We start from the raw sequence: 5,258 nt of genomic DNA on the forward strand, positions 1-5,258 counted from the left end.
GAAGCAAATGCATCTAATGTCTCAATTGACATACGTGTAAAGTCATTGAGTTGTAAACCCAAGAGCATTCTAACCACACATTCCAAACGCACAACTATATGTATACACAACCATTACGTTCTTTAAATTTGTTCGTCAACAAAAGAACAATATGTAATTGCCTCAAATGCAACGAAGCATCTTGCTCGATGACATAATTCAGCGCAAAAGGGAAGAAATCGTTAAGAATTTTGAATTAAATAGGGAACAAAATGAAAGTCAAAAGATTGAAGTTGAATTTCATGTTAAACGAAGCAAGCTAATGGTGAGAATTATTCCGTGTTTCATGGGAGAGAATAAAAGGCCTGGAGATATTGAAAATAGGAAGAAAGGGGTCAATTAGTTTTAAAATATATATGAATGAATATATTACAAAATAGATGCGTCAGCTTGAAAAATATTAAATTGGAAAAGTTGAGCAACACGGAAGCAAAATTGCAGGTGCAATTCCACGCACACGCACAACGCGCAATTTTATATTACTTTTCCCATACTAAATATAAGACCCTCTTTATTATGTAATTTACACTATAAAAGGAGTCTTATATTTAGAACTGGAGGAGTATTACTTATTAACGAAAGCACCAATATTACAGGTACAAATATAAAGAAATTATCCAATCCCAAAAGATTAGCTTGTTAAGTGAAAATATGAGACTCTCCAATATGAAACTCAACAGTTTATAGAATCTTGATATGGGGATATATAAGAAAATAATAGAGTTAAAAAGAAAATATACGCATTGCCGCCGTTTTTATTTGGAGAGTTGGCACGCATCACTTCTTTTATTTGAATAATAATGGGTCATACACGTGAATGAAACTTCAAAATTATATCGAATCTGAATGGAAACTAGTAATGTGATCAACTCTGCACAGAGGACTAAGTATTAGGATGGTTCAAATTGAGCTTTCAAAAAGGTGACAGCCTATGAAGATGATGGAGAATGGGCTACGTACGTACAAACAAAGTTGTCATAGAGCTTCCAGAAGTGGGGCCTCTCACCTACCCGATAATGCATCTCTTCATTTCAACCCTCTCTTTATGATCAGTCGGTTCCACGTCACACAGCTCTTGAAGTCCGTCATCATTATTTCTTTTAATTTCTCTCAAATTATTTTCTTTTAAGAAAAAAACCTCATGTGATAATATAATAATGCATGGCCATGCATATTGCATGCATCCACTATGTCTTTACCCTAAAGCCCTGGAAAGGTTCTATGTATTTTGATATCTTTGTTTAGCCTCTAGAAAAGAACACAAGTTATTGAAAGGGTCAGTCTTTGGAATGAATTTGATGCATCAATAGGTGCGTATGCCAGAAGCTAGTTACCGTGTTTAAATGCGTAAGTAATGAAGTATAGATAATTCAAAAAGGTTCTATTTATTTATACTGTTAGAGAGGGGATATAAGCATAATATATACTCCTCTAGTCCTATTTATAATGTAGAGAGACAAGACATTTTTTGAGTCCTATTTATGGAGTACTGAGAGAAATTTTTTATATAGATATACACTTTTACCCTTCATTTATTATTGTGTTGATTTTGTTTACATGAGGTATAATGTATATTAAATAGGAATAAATTTGAAAAGGTATTAAATTTTAATAAGAGTTAATAAAGTTTAAGATTTTTCATGGTTTATATGAAATATGTTGGAAGTGCTTTATAAATAGGACCAAAAGAGTATGTTTTATATGCAACTACTTTCTAATGTTTATATCATTAATAGTGGTATCTACAATTATGTCGACATATGTATGCATATGCATCCCTAATATTTATACTTATTTTTCCTTCATAGATATTATAATAATCCAATTAATTAAACTCTCGATTTGGTGATTGAATGACTCCACAAAGCAGTCCTTCTTCTTCTTCAGAATTTTGAGCATATTACTGTAAATAGTAATAGTGGAGAAAATTTGACTAGCTATCACCCCGATCCTGAATATAAGATTTGCGCGTGGGGTTGATTTGATTTGTTGTCCTTGTTTATTTGGTTCCACAAACATAAAGATAATTAGCTTGTGGGTTCCGTATTTTGAACATCTGTCGCCTAGCTCTAGCTCTTGAACAGATTTATTGATTATGACTTTAGTATATATTGAGAGAAGGGGGCCCTTACAAAAATCTTGATATTTGGTGTGGCGATTTGGGGGTAAAAAAGTAACTTACAGGTATAATAAGTCAATTTTTAAATTCAGAACCTGTTTGTCATAACTTTTGGTCAATTTGATTTATGGATCAAAAGCTTTTTTTTTTTCACCGCAATCAAACGGACCCAATGATGTGATTTAGGGGGTGTTTGGATGAAGTCAAACCATGATTCAGAGAATAGCTTCTGGAAAATAGATTCTTGAGAGAATAGATTTTCTGAAAAAGTGATTCTGATAAATTGAGAGTGTTTGGATAGTTATTATCAGAAGTACTTTTTATATGTGCAAATTACTAAAAAGGATATAAGTTAATATGATAATTACATAAAAAATAAATTTTATAATATAATTTAATTTCAAGAAATAAATTTGTTAATAATATATTTTTTACCAACATAATTAATAATATATAAGAAAATGTAATTAAAAATAATTAATATTTATATATATTTATAAAAAAATAAGATTAAATATGTTTTTTTATAAAAATAATTATTTTCTTGCCAATAGAAAAACACCTCACCAGCGCCTCTTCTTACTAGCTGAGGATATAAATTGCACCACCACCACGACGTCTATTGAACGAGCAAGGAGAAAAAAAAAAAAAGAAAAAAGAAAGAGAGGATTTGATTTCAATAGAGGATCATTCTTGTCTGGACCGTTGCTTTCTTCTGACACTCATAATAATTATAACAGCACCCACAATTGGAGCCTCATAAGCGAAATGTTTTAGCTTTTTCCGGGACCATGGTTTTTGAAAATATTAGGGTGTTTGGCTAATTTTTTTTCCAAACCATAGTTTGGGGAGATAGCCAAACACTCCCTCAAAAACCTACTAATTCTTTGAAACAATTTCCAAGGTGGGCCGACTACATGACGAAGAAACGGGCAAAAGAAATGGTAGATCATCCATAAATATATATATTTATATATAAAGAAAGAGGAAAGTTTCTGAACCGATATACATAATGGGATGTTACACCAATTAGGGACGCAATCACATGCTTTCCATCAGATTCCCAGAAAAATAATGATCGTAAGTATTGTTGTTCATTAATGAAAACAATATCTACCCTACTAAGTTGATAGCTATTCTAAATCAGAAAGAATTAAAAAAAAAAAAAAAAAGAGAAGAGAACACTCAATCCAAATTAATGACATGTGCTTCTTCTTTTTATGTTTCTTTATTAATTTCCGTGGGTCCACGTCTCTAGCGGTCTCTTAATCCAAATCCTGTGATTCTCCTCACTTAGTTTAACACCGATATTATATGATTGACGTCTTCTTCTAATCTAATATCACTTTCGTCTTGTAGTAGTTTCTTACATATCAAGAAGATTATTAAATACATAAAATCTTTTATTTTTATCCTTATTAAATGTTAGTATATTTTTTCTCATTAATTTCCTTTCTCTTTACTTTTGTATTTGTCTCTCTTAATTAATAGGGACAGGATTGGAAATAAAACATTAAACAGGATACAAATGATAAATAAAAAGAATCAAAATTTCCTCCTACAAACGACAATTAAAAAGGACCAGAGTGGTATAATATATGCTTCCTCCTTTTTCAGTGCTACTGCATGCTTCTTTTATATAATTTTCTTTAATTTATTCCTCAACCTTATAATTTTTTTCTGTAAAATAAGAAGAATCTGTGTAGATTTTATAGAAAAATTCCTTCCTATCCTGTGATTGACTAAAGAGGTCAGAGGAAAATATATCAAATAGGTATAAGATATTTACAAATTTAACCAAATATATTCCAAAATCTAACCTGTTTAATTATGAAATATATACTTATCAAGTAGCATGAACTTGTTTTATACATAGATATATTAAAAAGATTACCAAAATGAATTGCTTATATATTAAAAAGACCAAAAGATGAGCATTTTGAGCATCAGGTTAATTAATTACACTGTATCAGGTAGATCTAAATCAGTGTGCTGTATATATGATTCAACAACGCAACTCGTCGCTAGCGCGTGAATTATTTGAAGTGGAATTGGTCCAAGACCCCACATTAATTTAGACGATTCATTCACACTTGGAGCTTATAATTTTTTAAATCCAGCTGTTTGCCAAAACAAAGAATATACTCGCAAGTGGTTGGAAATTTATGACACATAATGTTGACTAATTATATTCATGAAAAGCAGTCAAGCCTAATTTTGAAATGAAATTAAATGACTTACTTGTGAGCCAATCCAACAGTTAAAGAGAATTTCTATGTAATTTTTTCCCCAACATTATATTAATCCCATTTCCTTGTTTCTGAACATCTTACAATAATGTCTTCTCCAGTTTCAGTCTTGTTTTTCTTTTTACTCTTCTGATCCTATTTATAAGTCACTTTTAACATATTTTCCACATACAAAGAAAAACCTTAAACTTCATTAACTCTAATTTAAAATCCAACAACTTTTTAATTTTATCCCTATTTAATATACATTATGCCTCATTTAAACAAAATCAACACAATAATAAATGAAGGGTAAAATTGTATATCCATACAAAAAATTTCTCGCAGTACCCTATAAATAGGACAAAAAATAATCTTTTCTCTTTGTCCTATAAATAAGATCAGAGGAGTATACATGTTTTCATTTCTCATTCCAATATCATATACATTATCGGTTCTCATATGCGTCAAAAGTTTGATATCTGTTTCAAAGTAGCTTTGTCAATTTGATTAACCTCAACCAACTAACAAATTTAAATCCGTGTGAATAAAATTTTTTTTGGGTTAATCTCAAGTCTCCATTTGTTTTCTTCATTCCAAGCGTGCGTGCTACTTGGTGTCGTGAATCAACGGCCTTGTCCGACTTGGTTTACCTTAATCATGAAGCTTTTGACCAATATAGTGAGTGTGTGTGTGTGTGTGTGTGTGAATAATAATAGTTATGACTTTTTTCAAAAAAACATAATAATTTACAATTAGTGTAACCAAATAAAGAATCACGCAGCGATGAGCTCGACATATATCACACGGAAAACAATAAAAGAACTTATGAAATAATGTAATGTATTAAAAAATTTTGTTGTGTGTATTGA

This window comes from Neltuma alba, unplaced genomic scaffold, assembly GCF_004799145.2.
Source record: "Neltuma alba isolate B1F8T4 unplaced genomic scaffold, ASM479914v2 tig00011814_pilon, whole genome shotgun sequence".
Lineage (NCBI taxonomy): Eukaryota > Viridiplantae > Streptophyta > Magnoliopsida > Fabales > Fabaceae > Neltuma > Neltuma alba.